General features: G+C 39.3%; 1 pseudogene; it reads left to right on the top strand.

The window, feature by feature from the left end:
• LOC142170148 (serpin-ZX-like) overlaps window positions 1-27,879 on the top strand; it is a 97,375-nt pseudogene that overhangs the window by 14,352 nt on the left and 55,144 nt on the right.

Here is a 27,879-nt window from a genome sequence, read left to right as displayed (position 1 = left end):
TGTCAACCCGAATGACATCACTAAGAACCCAAAATGCCCATACCGAGTGTGAAAAGCTGTCTTAGGGACATCGGATGCCCTAATCCTCAACTGATGGTAGCCATATCTCAAATCAATCTTCGAAAACACCTTAGCACCCTGAAGCTGATCAAACAAATCTTCAATCCTTGGCAATGGATACCTGTTCTTGATGGTGACTTTGTTCAACTGTCGATAATCTATACATATCATCATCGACCCATCCTTCTTCTTGACAAAAAACACCGGTGCACCCCAAGGTGAGACACTCAGTCTAATAAAGCCTTTATCCAGCAAGTCTTGCAACTGTTCTTTTAATTCTTTCAACTCTGGCGGGGCCATACGATATGGCGGAATGGAAATGGGCTGAGTGCCCGAAGCCAAATCAATATCCCTGTCGGGAGACATCCCCGGCAGGTCTGAAGGAAATTCCTCTGGAAACTCACAAACAATGGGCACATAATCCATAGAAGGAACCTCAGAACTAGAATCACGAACATATACCAAATAGGCCAAACATCCCTTATCAACCATACGCCGAGCCTTCATATATGAGATAACCCTGGTGGTAGAATGACTAGGAGTCCCTCTCGACTCCAAACGAGGCAACCCCGGTAGTGCTAAGGTCACGGTCTTGGCATGATAATCCAATATAACATGATAAGGGGATAACCAATCCATCCCCAGGATGACATCGAAATCCATCATATCGAGAAGTAGGAGATCTATATGGGTTTCAAGAGCCCCAATAACGACCACGCAAGCACAATAAACATGATCTACTACAATAGAATCACCCACCACTGTAGGCACATACACATGAGCACTCAAAGAATCACGAGGTACAACTAGATAAGGGTCAAAATAAGATGATACATAAGAATATGTGGACTCTGGATCAAATAGAACTGAGGCATCTCTACTGCACACTAAAACCGTACCTGTGCTAACTGTATCGAAGGCCTCAGCCTGAGGTTTGGCTGAAATAGCATAACATCGGGGTTGGGCCCCACCACTCTGAACTGCATCCCTAGGATGGCCTCCTGCTGGCTAGCCTCCACCTCTAGCTGCCTGGCTTCCACCTCTAGCGGCCTGACCTCCACCTCTAACACCTCTACCCCTACCTCTAGTTGGCTGAGCGGGCGGTGGAACACCCGGTGCTGGAACCATAGCACGAGAACCCTGGTGCTGAGAACTGCTCGAGGCTCGAGGGAAAAACCTAGAAATGTGCCTCGTATCGCTGCAAGTATAGCAAGACTTCGGCTGCTGAGATTGCTGACCCGAAAACTGACCCTGACGGCCTGGATAACCACCTGAAAACTTTGGAGCGGAGGTGCACTGATAAGAGCTAGTGGTGGACTGTAGGGAAACTGATCAGAATACTGCATATGAGAACCACGACCACTTGGAGCACCGTGAGAAGCCTGAAGTGCTGACTGAAAAAGCCTAGGAGGATGGCCTCTACCAAAAGAATCACTTCCTCCAGAAGAGGCACCACTGAATCTATCAGAATGATGAGGCCTCTTATCAGACCCCTGACCGCTCCCCTGAGCTAAAACCATCTCAACCCGCCTGGCCACATTGGCCACATCCTAGAAAGAAATCTCGCTACCTGTCTCCTTAGCCATCTACAATCTAATAGGTTGAGCGAGTCCCTCAATAAACCTCCTCACCCTATCTCTCTCGGTGGGGAGTATCAATAGAGCATGACGAGACAAATCAATAAACCTCGTCTCATACTAGGTGACAATTATAGAACCCTACTAGAGACGCTCGAACCGCATGCGGTACTCCTCTCTCTAAGTGACGGGAAGAAACGTCTCGAGAAATAGCTGCGAGAATTGGTCTCAAGTGAGAGCTGGTGATCCAGCTGGTCTGGCCAAACAATAATCTCTCTACCATTTCTTGGCGGAACCTGACAGACGGAAAGCAGCAAAGTCGACCCCATTGGTCTCCACTATCCCCATATTTCTAAGAACCTCATGACAGTTGTCTAAATAATCATGGGGATCCTCTGAAGATGTACCACCATAAGTAGTAGTGAACAGCTTGGTGAACCTGTCCAACCTCCACAAAGTATCGGCAGACATAGCTACTCCATCACCGGTCTGAGCTACTACACCCAGCTGAACTACTCCAACTGGCTGAGCTGCTGGAGTCTGAAACTGGGGAGCCATCTGCTTCAGAGTGCAGGTAGTGGGAGTCTATGCTCCTCCCCCAACCTAAGAGACGGCTGGTGCTACAGGAAGTAAGCCTGCCTGGGTGACACTCTCCATAAGGCCCACTAGACGGACCAGAGCATCCTGGAGTACTGGGGTAGCAATGAACTCTTCTAGGACCTGAGTTGGGCCCACCAGAACTGTCTGGGCCGGAACCTCATCATCAAACTCTACCCGAGGCTCCGCCGCTGGTGCTGCTGCTCTGGGCTGAGCTCTGCCCCTGCCTCGGCCCCTAGCACGGCCTCGGCCTCATCCTCTGCCCTTCGTGGGAGCTGCTGCTGGGGGATCGGGCTGCTGATCAGCGGATAAAGAAGCACGTGTTCTCGCCATCTGCGAAAAAATAGAGTAGAAGTTCAATTATCATTGAGAAACCAAATCGCACGACAGAGATGAATATAAGTGAAACTGATTCTAACTCTGTAGCCTCTAGGGGATAAGCACAAACGTCTTTGTACCGATCCCTTAGACTCTACCAAGCTTGTTCGTGAATTGTGAGACCTAAGCAACCTAGGGCTCTCATTCCAACTGTCACGACTCCCGAGGGTGGGAAATCCGGGTCATAACATCCTAAAAGCTGTCATTTATGACAAAAACCAAAGGATGGAGAAAGTATATTTAACTAAAATGAAAAATGCCAACCTTTATGGCCATATCAATTGACTTAAGTATTATTCTCCAACACAATATTTTCAGATAAATGGCAAGTACTCATTGGAAAGACTTCTAATATTTTCTCTATAATCATTATGAAGAAGAGGATAAAGGAAGCAGCTGCACAACCGGAAGATTTTCGGCATATGATCACTTTGACATTTGTGTAATGTTATAATTACTCAATATACTCATCTTCCTAAACAAAATTATTTGCATAATGATATTTGAGATTTTTTCTCGTATTCATTGCTCTCTGTTAGGTAATTGATTATTCCATTTTAGTTGGCAATTTTCTGTTCACTTACCTCAATTTTGTTTCATTTGTCAATATAGAATAATTCTTATAGGAGCTATGATTGTGTATATACTGTTCAAATATTCTTCGTACCTACATCCTTTTTGTAAGACAATAGATAATACAATCCTTTTTTTCGTTTTTGTTGTAGTGTCGTTAATATTTGTTTGTTTGATTATGATTTTGTAAGCTTAATTTTCTTAATAATTTAACTTTGATTGTTTGTTTGTTTCATCTTTAATGGTTATAATATTTTCACATTATAGTTTTTTTGACATTCTTCACTACACACTATAAAGGTGCACAACAAAGTATCAATGGTCGTATCTATGGTGAAAAATTTGAGCACCTACAAAATATTTGCGGTTCCTACTTTTGTGTTGTTGTTATATATTTTATTCATAAAGTTTTAGCATTTTTTATATTTTCTTCAATACGAAAATTTTTACTTGAAAACTTATGAGATAATATTTAAGTTCTCATCGAAAAATTAATTTGTGTGAATCATTCTCTGATCTTACAGAACTGTTAAATATTTACTAATTAAATCATCAAACTATCAGCATTTGACATGCGATTGGCGTGTTAAAATTAGTGATCCTATTATATTTACGCAATTCAACTAATATTCTTCTGTCAAATTCTCAGATGAAAGTACTCATAATTTTATCAGACAAAGGGTACTGGTATGTGCAATTATGATTTATAAATATGAATCAAATTTATTGATTTCAATAATTATTATTATCTATCTCTATCACAATTAACTACTATTTCTATGCGTGTACAGTGTACACCATAAAGTTGATATTGATTTTCTAGCCATCATAAGGAAGATATATGTTGAGCGAATTTCTCTACAGCTTCTACAAAATCCTATTTTCATTCGACAACAACTCCTTGACATGTACGTAACTGTAAAAAAAAAAAGGCTACAATTTCTTTAACAAGAGGCACAAACTTTAAGACGTGCTCATATTCATGTATAAAATAAAGTATGTGTTATTTAAGCATAATTGGTTCAACATTCATTAGTTTTGAGCTTATATTTATCCTCTTAAAAAGTTGTGTTACTCATTGCACACTTATTTTAAAAATATTTACATTGGTTTAAAATATTTATAATAATTAGCATGGGATACACGTGCAAAGCACGTGTCCAAGAACTAGTTTTGCTAAAATTGAACTACATATGAAATTTCCACGGTCTTCGCACCAATTTCATTGATCGCGAGGCCACATTGTGAATCCTCTTACTACTAACTTTGCTTTATATCTCTCGATCTCCCCACTTGGATGGAATTTCACTTGTGTATATCCTTTACATTTAGATCCCACAGTCTTCTTTCCGGGAAGTAAATCAACAATCTCCCCTATCTTATTTCTCAAGTGCACTCACCTCCTCCATCTCACCGGTGTCTTGGCTATAAGCTATTTCATGTACAATGTTGAACGCCATATAAATATTGTTTAAGTTTTGTTTAGTATTATTAGCGTATAAATTTCTCACACTGTTAAGTTAAGTTGACACATAATAACATGTAACTCTTCCGAATAAGCTTCACATTAAGTAGAAAGTAGAGTAACTGCCTATTATAGGCTGCCACTTGTATATATAACTTAAATCTAATATAACATGAGTTTAGTTTATGCAAGAACTTGTGCATACGAATTTAAACACAAATGGATTAATGCAGGAAGAAGTAGTGCAAGAAGCTAACTTGTGGGCTAACTCTGCAACAAAAGGCCTCATCACTGAAATTCTCAAGACCAAGCACCTCAGCATATATACAACAATCATTTTTGCAAATGCCTTGTATTATAAGGGTACATGTAACTTTGATGCAGATCGAACCATAAACAAAGACTTTTACCTACTCAACGGAGACGAAGTTTCAGTTCCATTCATGACTGGCTGCTACGATTTTCTTTACGGATCATATGAAGGTTATCAAGTTGCCAAAATTCCATAGTACTTAATTGGAAAAGACAATAAAGAGTTCTCTATGTTTGTTTTCCTTCCAAATGAAAAAGATGGATTGCTTAGCTTATTAACAAAAGTGAATTCTGATCCAACATTTTTTACCCAAAAGTACAGGCTTCAGAAGGAAGAACCTGATGCATTCTTCATTCCAAAGTTCAAATTCTCATACACTGCAATGGATGAAGTGATAAAAACAATGAAGGAAATGGGATTGACTCTCCCTCTTGACGACGAATGCGAAGAGATAACTGGGATTGTGAAACCTAAAGGGCCATTCTTTATCAATAGGATATTACAAAAAGCATTTATTGAAGTAAATGAGAAGGGTAGTGAGGCAGCAGCTGTTACTGAGGAGTCAGATGATGAGTTGGGATGTTCATTGTATGATTTAACACCACTACCTCGTCCAACGTTTGTGGTGATCTCTTGTTCATGATAAGGGAAGAGGTTTCAAGATGGATTTGTGTTTTCACTTAAAAACATGCACGTGACTAGTATCTCTTCGTCTTGTTTTTCATTTGGCGTGCTTAATAAATTCAACATTTTTTTATCAACTCTCTGTCCCTTTTCTCTCTCTATCGATATTTTTTTTTTGGTTAAAAAAAGATCATCATAGTGGACAGAATTATCTGGTACCTGTTGCTTGTGAGAGGAAGCAGGTATTGTTTAACCAAAAATCGGGATTTCGGCCAAAACTTATTTTAGAAGAATTCGGGTTACTGATAATCAAATAGAAATTAGAATAATTGATAAATAACAACTGAGTATAAAGTAAAGTAAATCAATATATTCCAATAGTATTTCGTGTCCTTTACAAATGATCAGTCTTCTCCTTTTATAGCTATCTCTAGGTAATACGTTTTGTTTCTATCATAATAGAGCCATTATTGATAATTAATGGCATTTAATGTAACGTTATAATTGGTAATCATATTTGATTCAATACACATTCCCTAATTTTTCTGTATTTAATGCCTATTAATTATATGTATCTATACTATTTTTTGCTATCAGATTCATTCTCTTAATACGACCCTCAATCGTCAAGAGGTTCGAGCATCTATCCTTTCTGCTTTTTCTTGAACTTCTGCCCGTGCCTGTTGAAGCTCGTGCCTCTTTAATTATTCTCTGCCAATTGTCATCCTTTGACCAGTCCACGTGTCATGACGTGTCACCTTACAATCAGTTATATATACGAACTTAATTTTTCCCAATACAGATAGTCCCCCCACTTACCATTTATTCATCAATAGAATATTTGGGAAGTGGATTTCATTAAAGTGGGAATATTTGCCGCCATTAATTTGTTTCTGGAACTAACGCTTCATCTGTCACTTCCATTCAATGTCCGTGACACGTGGCATCTCCTGGTTGGTTCTGCAATTTTTCAGCGTCTTTTAAGACTTTTTACGGCTTCACCAATTATGAAACGACAGTTCTCATTATGACATTTCCATCATTGCACCTTTTCTTTTGACGGTTGCTTCTGACTATAAATATAACTTTTCACCTTTGTCTTTTTCACAAAAGGTTTAGAGTATTCAATTTTTGTTTTCTTCTTCCCCGTACTACTATGTCTTCTTCAAACCCTAACCCTCGGAGAGTCCCCTTAATTGATAACCTTCCTCTTGCTCCTGTTAGAAGTAGGAGATGAGGAAGACTTCGTAGTTTAGTATCTTCATCTTCACGAGGCCCTTCTATTCCTTCAACGAGTTCTACTCCACCTTCTAAAACCAGAGGTTCTCTTTCTCAAAGATCTTCATCTAGAAATAAAGAGCCCACTGAACCTCTTCGTGAACCTTTAGTAGATGAAATTTTTCCTGTTGAACTATCTTTTTACAATGATAGGGAGTCCAATAGAAACCAAGTTTCTTCTATGTCTTCATTAGATCGTGTTGACATTTACCCGACTCAGATCACTGAAGGTTTGATTTCTGTAGTTCGTAGAGATTGCCAGTGGAGTCATGATTTTCCCATTATAATCCCCAATGCAAACCAAAGAATCACTTCTTATTTGACTGGGTTTTCTTTCGTATATACATATCCTTTCACGTTGAATTTCAAGCCTCCTATTGACCTTGTTATCATCAAATTCTGTCGCTTTTTCGATGTTTGCTTAGGAAAATTGGCCCCATCGTGTGGAGGGTTGTTGCTTGTTTGAGGCATTTGGCCAATATGGCTGGCATGCCTTTTACTTTCTTCCATTTAATCCATCTTTATTCACCCAAACTCTTCCGTCAAGGAATTTTTACTTTAATAGCGAGAAGTAAAAGAGTTTTGGTCAGCCCAAAGGACGATAAAGACAGTGGTTGGTATGCCAGGTTTGTTGCTGCTTCCATTGTTGTTTTAGTGGGTGAAGAGAATGTTCCATTTCCTGAGAAGTGGAACTTTGCACATGAGTTTTCTTTTTTATAACTTTCCTATACCTTTTTCTCAATTTTGATGGTTGTCAACTTCTTCTTCTTTTTCAGCAACCATGAGAACTGTTGATGAGATTCCCAATTTCCGTGGTTGGGTAGGAAAGTTGTTAAGTATTGCTCTGATGGAAGGTAGATTCTGGAAAAACCTCTCTTATCAGTTTGGCTGGAAAGTGAAAACTCACGGTAAGTGCTTTTTTCTTTATATCCTTTGTATTTCCGTTCATTTCTTTCCTTAGAAATTATTTTGATCCTTCTTTTTGTCAGGATTTCCCATTCGAGGCATAAGAGATGAGGCCGTCGTAGCTTCCAGAATTTCTTTGGAAAGAGCCCAAGAAATAATTTTGGTTTCTTCATCGAAAGGAAAGCTTCTGCTGACCAAGACTCTGAAGAAGAGGAAGAACAAGACGGGGGTTCTTTGATAAAAAGGCCACGAGCTAGAAGACACATTATTTCAGATGATGAAGCATCTCCCCCTCGTTCTGTTCCTCTAACCGAGCCTGTTGAAGCCACCTTGGTGATTTCCGATAACTATACTCCCGCGGTTGCTCGTGATTCTGTTGATCAACTTTTTGCTCGTGGGTTTGGTCATGAAAGTTTGGGTCCAATTTGTGATGAAGTACCCCTTGCCTCATTTTTCATGTCTACTCCTGTGACATCTTCTCTTCCAGTTGTGACTGTTGCCATTAAGGGTGTACAAAGAAAATCGATAAACCGCACCAACCCGATAATCCGAGTCAAACCGAGAAAAAAAATCCGACTATGGGTTGGTTTGATTTGGTTTGGTGTTGGAAAAAAAACCCGACCATAATTAGTTGGTTTGGTTTTAACTAAAGAAAGTCAAACCGAAACCAAACTAACCTGACATTACATATATAGAAATTTTAGAGAAATTTTAGATATATTTAATATATAAATATACTTATTGTGATGTAATTTATAAATATTTCTTAAAATATTTCATAATTTTATTTTTTGAGGTATTATTTCAAGTGATCAGAACTTTTGAATGTTCCAATAAGTTTTATAGCTATTAACATTAGTAAATTAAATAGTGCTAACAAAAGCCCAAACCAAAATCAAATCAATACTAATGCTAACAAAAGAAATTTAATTCAATACTACGAACGGGAATGTATTGAATATCTATTTTTTGTTTTGCAATAATTTAGATAAAATGCATAATCTATTTTTATTTTTTCTTTAGCGTTTAGTCATGTATTTAATACTCCCTTATTAGTCTACTTATTTTAGCATGACTTAGTACTCTTAGATTATGTTTATTTTTATTTTGGCTTTTTAATTAGCAATATTTATATTACATAATTTTATTGTTGAATATTTAGGATAATGCCATGACATATCTCATATTTTGTATTATTTTCTTGGAAAATACTTTATATAGTTGTATCTTACTAGGACTAAAGAAATATTTTGAGCATAATTTATATGTTTTATTCTACGAAGATTTTACCGAAAACAAACCCGAGAAAACCCGAATAACCCGAGAAAACCTGCGAGTGAAAAACCCGAGTTTTATTGGTTTGGTTTGGTCTTTAGATTTAATAATCTGACACAATTAGTTTGGTTTGGTAAAATTCGAACCAACCCGACCTATGTACACCCCTAGTTGCCATTACTGCTCCGCCCCAGGCTGTTTTGACTCCTTCCACAGCTTCTTCTACAACTGTTATCACACTGAGGTCGGTTCCTCAAGTGGAAGTGGAGCTATGAAACAAGTTATCATCGAGGTTCTTGCCGATGGTAATCTTTTGAGAAAATCAGGTCGGACTGATGTGTGGTTGAAACCCCTGATTGGTCCAATCGAGAGATCCAAGCTTGAGAGTCACAACTCTTTAACTTGGATGAATGACATAGTGCAGTCATCATTAAAGATATTCCTTCTAATGCTTTATTATTCATTTCTTTTATTAATATTCTTACCCTTCCTCTCTTTTTTTAGATCAACCTTGTTGGTACAGAAATGATAAAGAGGATTTCCCACATGGAGCAATTAATGCACGATTACCAAATTGAAGCGGACAACTGGAGAGAACAATATGAAAGCCTTCAAATTGATATGGAAGTTAGAAGAGAGCAAGTGCACCTTAGAGCAGCAGTTGAAGGTTTTAACTTTAGAGTTGGCGGTTGAAAAAGCTTCCTCAAACCAAGCTTGCAAAGACAAGAATCTCCTTGAAACATCTTTTTCCGAGCAACTCTCCAAGGCTAGTGAAGAGATCAGAGGGTTGAAGGCTTTGTTAAGTGAGAAAGAAACGCATGCTGGTGAACTTGTGCAAATTTTGACTCAGACTCAAGAAGACCTCCGTGAGTCTTCTGATAAGGTCCGTTCCTTAAAAAGTTCACATGCTTCTCTTCAAACTTCTCACGATTCTGCCTTGGCTGAGAATGAAAAGCTTAAAAGTGAAATTGATCAATGGGAGAAAGATTACGAGATTCTTGATGATAAGACCACAATTGATGTGAGTTGGGCATTTTTAAATACTCGCCATGATATCCTTGTGGAAGCTAGCAAGGAGGGCTTTAACTTGGAGGTTGAATTAGCTTAGATAAAAGAAACTATTGAAAAGACTCAGCAAGGCCAAGACTTTCCCTCTCCCATGGCTGATACTTCTGAACATATTGAAGATGATATGGGTACGGTGAATGTTTCAACTCCTTCAAGCCAACTTGAATCTACTGCTGCTAGTGACCCTGCTTTGGCTCCTTCTTCAACTCCTCAGTGACAAGTTTTAAGGAATGTGACATTTATTTTTCTTTTTTTTGGTGGAATGTGGTTATAAAACTCGGTCCCATTTGGGGGTTTAGTTTTTTTGAAAACAACAAGTCCCCAAACCTTTTTGGGGCATTTTGTATAAATGACCAATAGTTTATGACTATGTTCATACTTAGTCTAAACTTTTCAACATTAAGAAGTTTTCCATTTTGGCTTAGTTATTCCGAGTTTCTGTTTTGCTCATTCTTGCCTTTATATTCAAGGACTTGTTAAATAATTTGCACTTTTATTTCATAAAATACTTTCTTAACTTCATGAATGTTTAAATCAAACATGAATTTTATAAAAGAGGGCCCTTTTATATTCGACACTTCATGAAGAAGACGTCTCAACTTCATAATGGTGTAAATGTACGTCAAAAGAAATAGGAACACACATGTTTCTTGAAATAACTTTGATAAAGTTTTTATTTGAACTTTGTCAAGTTTAAATAACATCTTACATGCATTTAAATAACTTCTATTACTTTTTCGTAACTGTTTTCTTTACAACAGATTTCAAAAAAGGAAATAAAACACAAGGTTCTTTTATTTATAACATGTTTCTATACATTGCCTTTAACCTACATATGATAAGGTTTTCTTTGGATTTATGTTATTGGCTCGTAACTTTGATCTGCACTTGATTCATTCAATGAGTAGACTTTTCGGGCTTTGACTTGAACTTTGATTATTTCTCAGTCTTCTTTTGCCTTCTTTACACATATGTCCTAATGTATATTATATAGTCCCCCAAGTGTTTGAGCTTTGAAGTATGAAGTCTCGAGCACTTGATTACTCCTCTCATTTGGTCCTTTTCCTGAAAAGAAAAAAACATACGGGACTCGGAGGTGCAATTATAGATGAAAACTACTTAACCCGTTTGAATTTCTATCAGAATAGTTGTAACCCTAGATGGAATTTATATTCTTCCACGTGCCTTGCAAGTCGTGATTCATCATTTAGTACGTGTTAGCTTTTTTCCTATCATCTAAAATCGCTAGTAAAATTTTAACAATTCAAGAATCGAATTTTAAAACGAGGATACCTGACCGTAGGTACTCCTTAGAAATAGTATCTCTTCAGGTGAACGACATTCCAATGTGAAGGTAATATTTTGTCATCCATTATTTCCAGCTCGTATGCTCCTTTTCCTACGATATCGTGAATCTTGTAAGGTTCTTCCCAAGTTGGACTTAATTTTCCCGCATTAGCGGCTCTCGTGGATTGAAAAACCTTCTTGAGTACGAAGTCCCCAATCTTGAAGTATCTTAGGCGAGCTTTCTGATTATAATATTGTTCCATGACTTGTTTTTGTGTTGTCATTCTTATTAATGCAGCTTCCCTTTTTCGTTCAAGTAGATCAAGGTTTATTCGCATTTCTTCTTCATTGGATTCCTCAGTCGCTTGTGTATACCTCGTGCTTGTCTCCCCTATCTCAACTGGAATTAAGGCTTTAGCTCTGTATACCAGTGAGAACGGTGTCTTACCCATACTTGGTTTTCCTGTTGTGCGGTACGCCCATAAAACACCAGATAGCAACTCTGGCCAATTGCCTTTGCATTCTTCCAATCGTTTTTTCAAATTATTGATAATGACTTTATTTGTTGATTCAGCTTGTCCATTACCCACCGGAGGCGTTGATGTAATCCTTTTGATCTGCCAACTTTGAAAAAATTATGTGATTTGTGCACCTATAAATTGCGGGCCATTATCACATACGATTTCCTTTGGTATACCGAATCGACATATAATATTTCGCCAAATGAAATCTCTGACCTCCTTTTCTCGTACCTATTTAAAAACACCTGCTTCTACCCATTTAGTAAAGTAATCAGTGAGTACTAGTAAAAATTTTACCTTGCCTTTTGTTTGTGGTAGTGGACCCACAATATCCATCACCACTTTATAAAAGGCCACGGTACAACGATAGGATGTAACAACTCTGCAGGTCTATGCATATTGTTACCTATCTTTGGCACTTATCACATTTAGCCACGAAATTTTCCGTTTCTTCTTCCATTTTGGGCCAATAATAGCCTGCTCTAATCATGGTTTTTACTAATGATCTTCCTCCTGCGTGATTTCCACAATGCCCCTTGTGTATTTCTCCCATTACATACTCTATTTGAGAAGGCCCGAGGCATCTTCCTAAGGGACCACCAAACATTTTACGATAAAGATTGCTTTGCTTTAAACAGTACCGAGTAGCCTTTTTTTACGAAGCGCGTGAGCCTTTTCCTTATCTTCATGGACAGTTCCATACTGCAAAAAAGTGACAATCTTGTTCCTCCAATCTCAGGTTAAGTTATTGAAATTTACCTCATTTTTGTCATGATCGAGTACTGAATGAAACAAATGAATTACAGAAGCATTTTTGTTACTAGTCACGTCTGCCGCAGATGCGAGATTGGCTAGGGCGTCTGCCTCGACATTTTCCTCTCTTGGTATCTACACAACTTTCCAGGTTTGGAATTGCCTAACCAGATCATGTGCCTTCTTTAAGTATTGCTGCATTCGTGCTTCCCTGGCTGTATAGGTCCCCAACATTTGATTAACGATGAGCTGAAATCGCTTTTGATTACGATCTGATCGATGCCAAGTTCGCGTGCCAGTTCTAAACCTGCAATCACAACTTCATACTCTGCCTCATTGTTAGTTATAAGATGACATTTTATGGCTTCTCGTATGGTTTCACCCATAGGTGGTCTCAAAACAATTCCTAGACCTTCCCCTTTTACATTTGATGAGCCATCAATAAATAAGGTCCAAGTTGATTAGACCCGTTGAACACCTGTAGTTCTTTTTTTGCTTCTAATTGCATCCCTTGGCTAAAATCAGCCAAAAAATCTGCTAACACCTGAGATTTTATTGCGGTTCTAGGCTGATATGTGATGTCGTATTCACTCAATTCTATGGCCCACTTGGCTAACCTACCCGATAACTCATGTTTGCGTTACGAGTGGATAAGCAGTTACTACGGAAATAGGGTGGCATTGAAAATAAGGCCTTAGCTTTCTAGATGCCATGATTAATGCAAGTGCAAGTTTTTTTAGCTGAGGATACCGTGTCTCTGCATCTAATAATAATTTGCTAACATAATAAATTGGAGTCTGTTTACCTTGGTCTTCACGAACCAAAATAACACTCACCGCTACTTCTGAAACAGCTAGATAGATAAGCAACCTTTCCTCATCTTTTGGTTTTGCGAGCAATAGTGGATTTGACAGGTATGCCTTCAAGTTTTTGAGTGCTTGTTGACACTCCCCAGACCATTCGAACTGATCTTGCTTTTTAAGAGATGAGAAGAATTTAAAGCATTTTTTTGATGACTTGGAAATAAATCTTCCCAGGGCTGCGATTCTTCCCGTTAGCCTCTGCACCTCTTTTTTACTTGTAAGCATATCAGGAATTTCTTCAATGGCTTTAATCTGCGCGGGATTTACTTCAATACCACAGTTAGAAATAATAAAACCCAAAAAGTTACCTGATGAAATGCCAAATGCACATTTCTCGGGATTTAGCTTCATATTGAATTTTTGTAAGATCTGAAATGTATCAGACAAGTGCAGTATATGATCCCCTGATTGTTGAGATTTGACAAGCATATCATCTATGTAGACTTCCATAGTTTTCCTAAATGTTCCTGGAACATTTTGGTCACCAACCTTTGATACGTGGCACCAGCGTTTTTAGGCCAAAGGGCATTACTTTGTAACAGTAAGTCCCCCTGTCTGTTATAAATGAAGTTTTTTTCTCATCTAGGGATCCATTTTGATCTGATTATACCCTGAATATGCATCTAAAAAGCTTAACAATTCATGTCCTGCAGTAGCATCAATCAATTGATCTATATGTGGTAACGGAAAAGAATCTTTAGGACAAGCTTTGTTAAGGTCGGTGTAGTCTACACAAACTCGCCATTTGCCATTCTTTTTTGGTACTACTATAGTATTGGCTAACCAATTAGGATACTTTACCTCGCGGATAGACCCAATTTTTAAAAGTTTTTGGACTCATCTTGAATCACCTGATTTTTGAAAGACCTCTGATTTCTCTTCCTTTGTTTGATAGGTGGATACGATAGATATTCATTTAACTTATGAGTCATTACTTCCGGGGGTATTCCTGTCATATCAGAATGAGACCAAGCAAAGCAATCCACGTTAGTTTTCCATAATTCAATCAATTTACCTTTCATTTCGTGGCTTAAGTTGGCCCCAATGTAGACTTTCTTTTCAGGCCATCGTGTGAATAGTTCTATAACCTCCGTTGTTTTAATATTTTCATTTTCTTCTGGTTCTTGAATGGAATCGAGCCTTGAGTCCATATCTGTTCGCCCATGTTCAGTTGAGGCTTGTGTCGTAATATCCTCAACTGGATTCTGTAATTGCTACTTTTCTTCATTTTTTGACTTAAATCTGCTATAGAGTTGATGCTCCTAGATGTATGTTGATCCCCACGTATTTGACATATTCCCCATGGTGATGGAAATTTAATAACTTGATGTAAGGTAGACGACACAACATCCATCTCATGAATTGTGATGACCTTTAGGTCATCACTTGTTTTAAAAGAAAATTCTGCATTTTGAGGCCTTAATACCTCTTTTAGCATCACCTTGATTTGTGTGCGCAGTCTGGACGCGTATCCGGAAAGACGATATGTGAAAATCTGTGAAAAATGATAAATTTGGACTATAAAATGAATTAATTTGATTTTGGTCAATGTTTTGGGTAAACAGACCCGGACCCGTGATTTGATAGTCCCAAAGGTTCCGTAGGAAAATATGGGACTTGGGCGTATGCCTGGAATCGAATTTCGAGGTCCTAAGCCCGAGAAATGAATTTTTGAAAGAAATTATTTTCTGAAAAATATAAAAGTTTTTTAAAGTGAAATGTTATGTGAAACCTGTGGTATCGGGCCCGTATTATGGTTCTGGAGCTTGGTACAGGTTCAATATGATTTATATGTGTTGTTGGTGAAGTTTGGTAAGAAACGGAATCTATTTGACGTGATTCAGATCTTAAATGCAAAATTTGATGTTTAAAGAAGTTTTGAGAAATTTCATTGATCTTGAGGTTTAATTCGATGGTCATGATGTTATTTTGGTGATTTAAGTATACGAATAAGTCCGTAGGATATTTTGAGGTAGTGTGCATGTTTGGGTTTGGAGCCCCGAGGGCTTGAGTGAATTTTAGATAGGCCACGGAGTGCATTTCGGACTTAGAAAAATTGGAGAATTTCAGCTGTGCATAGCAGGCTTGTAGGCTTCGCATTTGCGAATCCTGGATCGCAAATGCGATATCGCAAATGAGAGTGGCTTGTCACAATTGCGAAGGAAGCCCAGGCCAGCTCCTTCTCGCAAATGCGAGGAAATCAATCGCAAATCCGATGTCCACTAGTAATGCTTGAAGTCGCAAATGCGAAATGTTGTTCGCAAATGCGAAAGTCCAATTTTCCTAAAGGGTTCGCAAATGCGAGTCCTTTTTCACAATTCCCAAGCTAGCAGAGGTTGGGGTTCACAATTCCCACATCTGAGACCTGCAACTTTTATACTTAGACGAATTTTAAACCCATTTTCACATCTTTTCAAAACACAAACTCCCTAGGGCAATTTTTCAAGAACAACTCTTCATCCAAATCGATTGTAAGTTAATTTTAACTCATTTTATTCAATCATTAACATCTTTTAACATGATTTCAACTCAAAATCAATTATTTTCATGGGGAAAATTGGGTGTTTTGGGTAGAACCTAGGTTTTTCAAAAATTGTTATTTTGGACCTCGATTTGAGATCCGATTTCAAAACCAATTATGTATTTGGGTTCGTGGGTGGAATGGGTAATCGGTTTTTGGTTCGAACCTCGGGTTTTGACCATGTGGGCCCGGGGGTTAGTTTTGACCTTTTGGGTAAAACTTTCGAAAACTCAGTTTCTTGCTTTGGGGTTGATTCATTTAGCGTTTATTGATGTAATTAAGTAACTTGTGACTAGATACGAGAGGATTGGTGGTGGAATCAAGGGGTAAAGCTATAATTGAAACGTGAATTGTGTTCGTGGCATCGAGGTAAGTATTTGGTCTAACCTTCACTTGAGGGATTAGGAGTCGAGTCCTATTTGCTATGTGGTAATTGTTGAGTACGACATATAGGCATGGTGACGAGTATCTATTCATTGGTGTTTAGCATGCCCGTGAGTCTTTATAATGTGATTATCATGACTTTGTTGTATCTTTCATGCCTTGGTGGTGGTTTCTATTTGTTGATAAAGTTTGTGGAAGGAATTGTGACCTATGAACATTGAGGAGCGTTGGTTCAAGTTGTAATACGAATTGTGGAAGTATAAGTGATAATTGAACCTTTAGAGCATTGGCTCGAGTTGTGAAGTGAATTGTGAAGTAAAAGTGAGAAAGAGAAGAGATCATTATGTTGCCTCCCTTGCCAGGAAATTTGTTGTTTTATTTGTTATCTCCCTTGTCGGGATGTTGATATTATTGATGTTGTTCCCTTGCCGGGACTTAATTGTTGGATTGTTGTTCCCTTGCCGGGATTCTTATTATAATTTCATTTATTTCCCTTGCCATATTATTTGTGATTGTTGTTTGGGTGAGGAAGAGAGTTAAAGTACGAAGGGTGATGTCGTGCCACACGATGTACCATTCCATGCCGATTATATTGATTATATGGTGAGAAAAGAGAGTAAAAGCACAAAGGGTGATGTTGTGCACATTTTTATTATATGATTGCTTTGGTGAGGACAAGAGTAAAAGCACGAAGGGTGATGCCGTGCATTTATTGATTTCCGATTCTTTGTTAATACCCAAGTTATATTGTTTCTTTCGTTTACTTGATGTGTTTTTATTCTGAATTGATATCTCCCCCACAACATGCTCCCCCTCCCATACTTGACTGTTTATTTCTGTACTTCTTTTCCGCTGTATATATTGAATTGCATAGGTTATTTGGTAGTCTGGCCCTAGCCTCGTCACTACTTTGCCGAGGTTAGGCTAGGCACTTACCAGCACATAGAGTCGGTTGTGCTGATACTACACTCTACACTATGTGCAGACCCCGGAGTAGCTCTTGGACCGTAGTTTGGAGGCTACCTTCTGTCTACGCGGAGATCCAAGGTAGACATGCAGGCGTCCACAGGCCCTGGCGTCTCCCTCTATCCCTTATTCCCTATTTCATTTTCCTTACTTCAGAAACAGTGTACTGTTATTTCTTTAGACTTTGTATGTAGCAAATCTTACACCGTCTGTGATACTGTGACACCAGGTTTGGGTGATTAAGGCTTAAGTAGTTGTAATAAATGCAGATTTTAGATATTTCATTGTTTTCTTCCGCTTAAATTTAAACTTCCGTTATTTATGCATTATCGCTTTATGTTTGTTAAAGAGAAATAAAATTGGTAAAAGGTAATTGTTTGATAATAGGCTTGCCTAGCTCCCATTAGTAGGCGCCATCACGACTCCCGAGGCTGGGGAATTCAGGTCGTGATAAGTTGGTATCAGAGCTCTAGGTTACATGGGTCTCGCAGTTCACAGACAAGCTTAGTAGAGTCTGAATGATCGGTATGGAGACGTCTGTATTTATCCCCCAGAGGCTACAGAGTTAGGAAAAACTTCACATTTATTCTCTCCTGTCGTGCGGTTTGGTTTCTCAATGCTAATTGAATTTCTATTCAATTCTTTCGCAGATGGCGAGAACACGCGCTTCCTCATCCACCTACCAGGAGCCCGAGCCCCCAGCAGTAGCTCCCACGAGGGGAAGAGCTCAGCCCCGAGCAGCAGCACCAGCAACGAAGCCTTAGGTTGATTTTGATGATGAGGTTTCGGCCCCAGTATTTCTGGTGGGCCCAGCTTAGGTCCCAAAAGGGTTTATTGCTACCCCAATTCTTCAGGATGCTCTAGTCCGCCTAGTGGGCCTGTGTCACCCGGGCAGGCTTGCTTCCTGTAGAACCAGCCGTCTCTCAGGCTGGAGGAGGAGCCCAGACTCCTGCTACTCGCACTCCAGAGTAGGTAGCTCCCCAATTTCAGACTCCAGCAGTTTAGCTAGTTGGAGCAGTTCAGCTGGGTGTGGTAGCTCAGACTAGTGATGGAGTAGCTATGTCTGCCAATGCTTTATGGAGGTTGGATAGGTTCACCAAGCTCTTCACTACTACTTTCAGCGGTGCATCTACTGAGGATCCCCAGGATTATCTAGACAATTGTCATGAGGTTCTCAGGAACATGGGGATAGTTGAGACCAATGGGGTCGATTTTGCTACTTTTCGCTTGTCTGGATTCGCCAAGACTTGGTGGAGGGATTACTATTTGGCTAGACCAGCCGGATCACTAGCTTTGACTTGGGAGCAGTTTACTCAGCTATTTCTAGAGAAGTTTCTCCCCATCACTCAAAGAGAAGCCTATCGGAGGCAGTTTGAGCGTCTCCAGCAGGATTCTATGACTGTTACCCAATATGAGACTAGATTCATCGACTTGTCTTGTCATGCTCTTATCATACTTCCCATCGAGAGAGAGAGAGAGGGTGAGGAGGTTCATTGATGGACTTATTTAGCCGATTCGTCTTCATATGGCTAGTGAGACTAGGAGTGAGATATCTTTCCAGGAGGCGGCCAATGTGGCCCGAAGAGTGGAGATGGTTATGTCGCAGGGAAGTGGTCATGGGTCGGACAAGAGGCCCCGTTATTCAGGCCAATTCAGTGGTATCTCGTTTGGAGGTAAGGATTCATATGGTAAAGTCCATCCTCCTAGGGCTTTTCAGTCAGCACTTCAGGTTTCTCACGGTGCTTCAGGTGGCCATGGTCCTCAGAAGCAGTATTCTGATCAGCAGTCCTAAAGTGCCCCACCTACTCCTATTAGTGCACCGTAGCTTCAAAGTTTTCGGGGTGGTCATTCATGTCGTCAGGGTCAGCAGTCTCAGCAACCAAGGGCTTGTTACACTGGTGATGATATGGATCACATTGCTAGGTTTTGCCCTCGAGCATCGAGTAGCTCTCAGCATTAGGGTTCTCGTGCCATAGTTCAGGCACCAGGTGTTCCACAGCCCGCCCAGCCAGCTAGAGGTGGGGATAGAGGCGCTAGAGGTGGAGGAAGAGGTATTAGAGGTGGTGCTCAGGCCGCTAGAGGTGGAGGCCAGCCAGCAGCAGGCCGTCCCAGAGATGTAGTTCAGGGTGGTGGGGCCCAACCTCGATGTTATGCTCTTCCAGCCAGGCCCTAGGCTGTGTAGTTATCACATGTAGAGTTCTGGTTTGTGATAGAGATGCTTCAATGTTATTTGATCTAGGGGTACATTTTCGTATGTGTCATCTTATTTTGCACCGTATCTGGTCATGCCTAGTAATTCTTTGAGTGCTCCTGTTTATATGTCTACACCGGTGGGTGATTCTATTGTGGTAGATCAAGTCCATCATTCATGTATAGTTGTGATTGGAGGTCTTGAGACTCGCGTAGATTTACTTCTTCTGGACATGGTCGATTTCGATGTCATATTAGGGATGGACTGGTTATCACCTTACCACTCAATCTTGGACTGTCATGCCAAGACTGTGACCTTAGCCTTGCCAGGTTTGCCTCGTTTAGAGTGGAGAGGGACTCCTGCTCATTCTACCCGTAGTGTTATCTCGTATGTGAAGGCTTAGCGTATGGTCGAGAAGGGGTGTTTGGCCTATTTGGCATATGTTCGTGATTCTAGTGCCGAGGTTCCTTCTATTGATTATGTGCCTGTTGTCACACCTCCTTTTTCCTATACCCTCGGAAGGGTACAAGGGAGTTTTTCCACTTTAAGTGACATTATTCGAAATGGGATTAATTATTTATCAGAGTCGCCACTTGGAATATTTCAATTGGTGTTCCAAGTCATCGGTTTATTTTAAATCCCAAATTGAGGAAATTTCGACTTTCCTTTTGAAATCTGCGAACCAGAAATTTTGAGTAAGGAATTTTGTTAACCTGGTAGAAGGTGTTAGGCATTCCCGGGTTCCGTGGTTCTAGCATGGTCGCTTAAACTATTATAATTGGCTTATTATCTGATTTTAATACATGTTTTAGCCTATGGTACATTTTAACTTATTAAACCACCTTTAATTATTTTTTAGGAAGATTCAACGTTATTTAAAACACGCCTTGAACCACGCCACATGAAATGCACCCGCGATCCACGACAAATTTTATTTAACGTTGTTGAGAATTGGAGTTGGGTCACATGAAAGGCACACCCGAGTTTAAGGAAATTAATTTAAATAGCGCGCCTAAAGAAACTACGCACTTGCAACTTCGCGAGGGCCATGAAAATTCGCTAAATGGAACGCCTCAATTTCTAATTTCAAAGGATTTCATTATTCGAAGTTGTTATAATCGGGTTACATGAAATGCACCCCCGAATTGAGATTCACATATTGTAACCATGCCGCGGGAACAACACCCACAATTACGATGGTAGATTAATTTGATTAAGAGTGTACCTATAAGCATCTGTAGTCAAAAGATACCCCGAGGGCACTGAATACTAGGTATGCATGCACTAAATTAATAAGTTCACTAACTTTCCAATATTTGGATCATTCTTAACGATTCATAAAATAAACAAATTTTAATCACCATGCACTTAGACATTAGTATTAGAAAAAGAAATGTAGTGACTGCTATGGTTTCACGTCTCAATAGCAGCAATATCGATAGGCCTCATAATAGAAAATTTTCAAACAAACATGTAACTAGACTCAAAAGAGTAGAGTTTCAAAATAATCCAAACGTCCAAATAATAATATGTGATGAGTACTAACACCATAGTTGCAAATACAGTGCAACTTCAAAATGATAGTAATCAAGTTATGACCTAGCCAGGCCACAACTGAATGTTGTTCAAAAACCATATATAAGAATCTGGACATAGCTCGTGTTTCATTCAAACACTAAATCCATATCATCTGAACAGCAAATTAAAATTAATCAAGGTTGAGAGAAGAAACAAATTTAAGAATATGAACCTGAACTTTCGATGAAACACAGCTTCATTCACAACACTGTTTCGACGACCTTGACGACCTGAGCTCGACTTAAGAGACCAGCAGCAGTTAAAGAAGCTAAAGCTGCTACGTTTTATAGTAAGAACAAACTGGTCGGAGATGGTGAAACTCCGGCAAAACGCTGGAAAAAGCAATGACCTAGCAGAGATAAATTTACGTGGCTTCAAAACCGATTTCACAATTGGAATGGGGAAGCCGGAGCTGCTGCAATTTGCTAGATCTTTTGCTGCGCTTCTGCTGTGTTTGGACAGTTTTGGGGCGTGGTTTTGCTGGGTTTCATGGTTGATTTTTGTGGCTTTTGGAGATGAAGTTGGGGTCGTTGGTTTTGGATCAAAGGCTGAAACTTCTCCTGTGGAATCGGAAAGGAGATAAAGGAGCTAGGGCCTTTAGGAGATGAAGGGGAACATACCCGTCTTCATTGAAGAAGACGATGAAGGGGGTCGTTGTATCTTCTGCGGCGGATTCTATGTGTATTTTAGGTGTAGGTACTATTATATAGGGGTAGGGACTAGGTTAGGGGTATGGGCCTAGGAATTATGGGCTAGGGAATTGGGCCAAATACTAGAAAAATGGACTATAAGATTTATAAAGACGGGATAAACCAACCTAAAATAGTTCATACTTCTAAAATTATGTACAATTATAATATAAAAATATAAAACTAATTTTAATTAATTGAACTAAACTATAAAACATAAAACTATTTTTGTGTTTTCAAGATTATATAAAAATAAAGATAAGGTACTATTTTGTATATTTTTTTATTTATATTTATGAAAGATATGTAAACTAAAATAATTTTTTGTAATTTTTTATTTTTATGACGAAAATAAAGTAAAGAAGTCAAAAATAGTTGAAATAGCTATATTAGGCCTAAATTAAATATTTACATGCTAAAATATAAAAAATCTTGGGGAGGGTCAAAAATCACATGTCTACAGCTGCCCCTCTTTGACTAGAAACACGAAGAGTTTTCGGACAAAGAATGACTAGACAGGTTTTTTGACCCGACCCGTATTTGGGAGGGACTAAAATTGAGAAAAGGGGAATGTAACCGAGCCCTGGTATCTGAGCTGCCTACATATCCTTGACTATAAAGGAATCAGGCCATGTGTAGTTCAAAGGTGAGTGAGATGATGGAGTATGCCGAGGTGGAGAGCCGATCGAGGTGCCGTTCCGCCGATGTTCCGGTCCTGATGTTACATCAAAAATCAAAACATGAAAAAGACTAGCTAAGCCTATCAACTACGAGTTACAAGATTCCTATCTATAAGTCTTCTGAAGCTTGATATTGAGTCTTGAATGGTTCTTCATGCAGACTTTGGATTTGAATCTTGACGCTTACTAGTTGCAGTTGCTAGTTCATTCTTCTTCAACTTTTCGGATCAAAGTCGGACATGCAGTGCTTGTGACCTCGGTCATGTCTTGAGCAGCTCACATCCTTCATCAACTTCTGCATTTGGATTCACTTCTTGCCTTTCTCTTTTTTTTTTATTATTCTGGATTGTGACTAACTTCTGTTGATCATTTCGGACTGTTGACTCGCATTCCTGCCGCGAGCTTTTTTTGTTGCTGACTTGAATTGCATTCTAAAGTGAATTCCCTTGTTTTCCAGGTGGGTGCCTGATTGCCAAATCTTGAACTGTCTTCCTTCGGAACTACTTTCCCTTGAAACTTGAACTGTCTTCTCTTGTTCTCCAAGTGGGTGCCTGATTACTGAAACTTGAAATGTATTCCCTTGTTTTCCAGGTGGGCGCCTGATTGCTGAACTTGAAAATGTATTCCCTTGTTCTCCAGGTGAGCACCTGATTGCTGAACTTGAATGTATTCCCTTGTTCTCCAGGTGGGCTCCTGATTGCTGAACTTGAAATGTATTCCCTTGTTCTCCAGGTGGGCGCCTGATTGCTGAACTTGAAATGTATTCCCTTGTTCTCCAGGTGGGTTCTTGATTTTAACAAAATAGACAAAAACAAAGAAAAACTTCTGCCCAAGTTTGGTAGCAGGGTACATACGTGAGTGTTAACTGAATCATGTTACAAAATATTAGTAAGAACTTGAAAGCTGAAACTTGAACTATACTCCCTTATTCTCCAGGTGGGCGTCTGATTGCTGAAATTGAAATGTATTCCCTTGTTCTCCAGGTGGGCTCCTGATTGCTGAACTTGAAATGTATTCCCTTGTTCTCCAGGTGGGTGCCTGATTGCTGAACTTGAAATGTATTCTCTTGTTCTCCAGGTGGGCGCCTGATTACTGAACTTGAAATGTATGCCATTGTTCTTCAGGTGGGCGCCTGATTGCTGAACTTGAAATGTATTCCCTTGTTCTCCAGGTGGGAGCCTGATTACCAAAACTTGAAATGTATTTCCTGTTCTTCAGGTAGGCGCCTGATTGCTGAACTTGAAATGTATTCCCTTGTTCTTCAGGTGGGCGCCTGATTTCAACAAAAATAGACGAAAACAAAGCAAATTTTCTGCCCCAGTTTGGTGGCTGAGCACATATGTGATTGTAAACTAAATCATGTTTCTACATATCAATAAGAATTTGAAAGCTAAGACTTGAATTGTACTCCCTTGTTCTCCAGGTGGGTTCCTGATTACTGAACTTGAAAATGTATTCCCTTGTTCTTCAGGTGGGTGCCTGATTACTAAAACTTGAGTGTGTTCCCTTGTTCTCCAGGTGGGCACCTGATTGCTGAACTTAAAATGTATTCCCTTATTCTCCAGGTGGGCGCCTGATTGCTGAACTTGAAATGTATTCCCTTGTTCTCCATGTAGGTGCCTGATTGCCGAAACTTGAACTGCATTCCCTTGTTCTCCAGGTGGGCGCCTGATTGCCAAAACTCGAATTGCATTCCCTTGTTCTCCATGTAGGCACCTGATTGCCGAAACTTGAACTACATTCCCTTGTTCTCCAGGTGGGCGCCTGATTGCCAAAACTCGAACTGTATTCCATTGTTCTCCAGGTGGGCGCCTGATTGCCAACTTGAACTGTATTCCCTTGTTCTCTCCAGGTGGGCGCCTGATGTCATTAAAACAAACAAAACAAACGAAATTTTCTCCCCCAGTTTGCACTAGAAAGATTTGTGAGTTGTTAGAAATATTATAAACCACTTATACTATTGACGCAATGATGAGAGTAAACTAATGACTAGACCAGGATGTGCGTCTCCTATGAGTAAAACCAAAACTTTGACTACCAAATGCGTCTACTAAAAATAAAACCTAAATGAACCAAACTAGGAAGTGCGTCTCCTACGGGTAAAACTTGTATGAACCAAAACCAGGAAGTGCGTCTCCTAGGGGTGAAATCTCAATTTAGGAAGTGTGTCTCCTACAGGTGTATCCTGAAAGACCCAGACTAAGAAGTGCGTCTCCTAGGGGTGAAACTTTGATGATTCAAACTAGGAAGTGCGTCTCCTATGAATGAACTCTCAATTTAGGAAGTGCGTCTCCTAAAGGTGTAACTTCAATGACTCGAACTAGGAAGTGTGTCTCCTATGAATGAACTCTTAATTTTAGGAATTGCGTCTCCTATGGGCGAAACTTCGATGACTCAAACTAGGAAGTGTATTTCCTATGAATGAACTTAAATGAACCAGACTAGGAAGTGCGTCTCCTAGGGGGAAATCTCAATTTAGGAAGTGCGTCTCCTAACGCAAAAATATAACCCGAAAGACCCGGACTAGGAAGTACGTCTCCTAGGGGTGAAATATCAATGACTCCACCTAGGAAGTGTGTCTCTTAGGAATGAACTTAAATGAACCAAATGGGAAGTGCGTCTCCTAGTGGTAAAATCTCAATTTAGGAAGTGCGTCTCCTACTACGAAATATAACTTGAAATACCAAGACTAGGAAGTGCGTCTCCTAGGAGTAGAGCATCAATGACTTAAATTAGGAAGTGTGTCTCCTAGGAATGAATTTAAATGACCGAGACTAGGAAGTGTGTCTCCTAAGGGTGAGACTTCAGTGACTAAAACTCATATGATCCAAACTAGAAAGTGCGTCTCCTAAGGGTATTACTTTCGCTATATCTTGTTATCTAAGTCGATCTTTAAACTACACCCCATTATCCAGGAGGGTCCTGACAACTCTTAATTAAACGACAATTTTAAATCTAAGTTATATCTTCTGAAGGTATTACTTATGCTACATCTTGTTATCTAAGAAAGTATTAAAGCTACATCCCATTATCCAGGAGGGTCCTGAAAATCTAAAAGTCAAGTTTTATCTTAAGAGTGACTATTTTATGGCTAAATTATATTACCTTACACCAGAACTTACGCTAAATTTTGTTATCCAATGGAAATTTTAAAGCTAGGTCCCATTATTCAGGAGGGTCCTGACAACTCTTAATTGAATACTATCTCAAACATGCAGCCTTTGAAGCCAACTTATATTCCTTGAGGTTAAATTTATGCAAGATTATGCTACTCATGATTGTTTTGAATTTTAAACTATGTCCCATTATCCAGGAGGGTACTGAGAATCAAAAGTCAAACCTGTCTGGTGCTTGCTTTTCCCCTACGGAGGGTTTCTCCGAAACAATTGAAACTTTCTGCCCCTGTTTCAATCAAAGAAAAATCTTGTCAGTTTAAAATGCGGTGGTTAGTTTGTGGCCTTGACTTTGAGGGCGATTGCTCCTCCACTTCCCATGATAACTTTGACTTCCACTCGAAGACCTTGCTTGTCGTTGGTTAACCACTTTTTCTGTCAACCTCATCACAGAGAATACCTCTTCTCCGTTCAGACCCAATACCCTCTATATGTTGCATTGCTCATGAACTGATATTTACCAAACCTTTGTGTCTCGCATGAATCCCAACGCATGTCAATTGCCACCCACTCAGAGCGTATGTTGTTCTTTCTTGACTTAAACTACTGGCCTTGGCCTTGAGGCCTATTGCTCCTTCACTTGCCATGATAACTTTGATTTCCGCTTGGAAGACCTTGCTTGTCGTTGGTTAACCACTTTCTCTGTCAACCTCATCACAGAGAATACCTTTGATTAGTTCACCCAACATCCTCTATCTGTTGCATTGTTCATGAATTGATATATACCAAACCTTTGTATTTCACATGAATCCTAAAGCATGTTGATTGTTAACAACTCAGTGCGCACATTGTTCTTTCTTCACTTATGCCACTTTGATGTGCTAGCCAAATTTCGTTTTGTACAATTGGAAAGTTGGTAGCAAATTTTGAAGTCATTTCTCACTTGTTCTAACCAAATAGACTCAAGAAGGGGAAGTAAACAAAACAAAAGGAACAGAGTAAGGACAATGGAAAGAGATGATTCCTAACAAGAAAACTAAACACTTATCAGATGTAGATACCAACTCTAATGACCGTGACATGCACCTTTGGATTAAATGGCCTAATTTGCCAAGCAAGTCCGATGCTCAACTCTTATTGTACCTCTTCGCCGTGAAACTAGGCTTCAATGCTCCGATTTTCCAATCTGATTCACGATCCTTACTCGACTTGTAGTGCCCGAAGGGTTTTCACCATCAAACCTCTCTCATTTTGTTCTTTCTCTTAACTTACTGTCGCCTTATGGTACCTGTGGAGGTTTTCACCGATAAGACTCTCTCATTTTTGTTTTCCTTGTGTAGAACAGATTGCTACCCCTGATGTGAATCATCCCTCTAACGCGCTTGCCTTGGCACTACACAAAGATTGATCGGAAGATTTTTCTTTGGACGTAATATGGGCTTTTGGATGGGGTTAGAAAGGAAGGGTATCATAAAGGCTCAAAAATAGCTTAAGAGGGCTCAAATTTACAACTTTTGGAATCAGATCTCTTACAACAACCACAACTTCTGCCCCAGTTTCTTTGCTTGGGGACTTTTGAATTTTTATTTTGATGGTACCGAACCGTGAGGCTGCCAACATATCCTTAAAAGGAATCAGGTCGAATGTAGTTCATGGAAACTTTTGTTTTTGTTTTTCCTTTTTGTTTTGTTTTATCTTCCTTTTTCCTTTTCTTTTTCCTCTCTTTTCTTCATTTTCTTTTCTTTTCTTTACACTTTTTCCATTTTTCCTTCTCTTTTTCTCTTTTTTTTCTCTTTTTTCTCCCTTTTTCTATATCACATTTCTAAACTCTGCTTCTGATTCCAAAAGAGGGATATGAAAGAAAATAAATAAGGCTCAAAGGGGGGACAAAGGATAAAGTATTTAGATAACAGAATAAAATGCCTTCGTCATTCCAATCTTCAAAGCATGACAAACACAAACAACACAATTAAACAAACCAAAAAAATCATACATAATATCTTTTGACCTCATCAGAATTGATAGTCATATCTACACATTTGCCTTCTATATCTGTTAAATACGAAGTACCATTGGACGACACTCTCATTACGATGAACGACTCCTGCCAATTTGGGGCAAACTTGCCTTTAGCTTCAACCTGATACGGCAGGATGCATTTCAAAAGTATTTCTTTTTGTTCTATCTGCCCCAGTTTCACGATTCGAGCTTGAAGTGAT

This window comes from Nicotiana tabacum, chromosome 16 (genome assembly GCF_000715075.1).
Source record: "Nicotiana tabacum cultivar K326 chromosome 16, ASM71507v2, whole genome shotgun sequence".
Taxonomy (NCBI): domain Eukaryota; kingdom Viridiplantae; phylum Streptophyta; class Magnoliopsida; order Solanales; family Solanaceae; genus Nicotiana; species Nicotiana tabacum.
The sequence above is the reverse complement of the archived record's forward strand: the minus strand, read 5'-3'. Positions and strand labels throughout refer to the sequence as shown.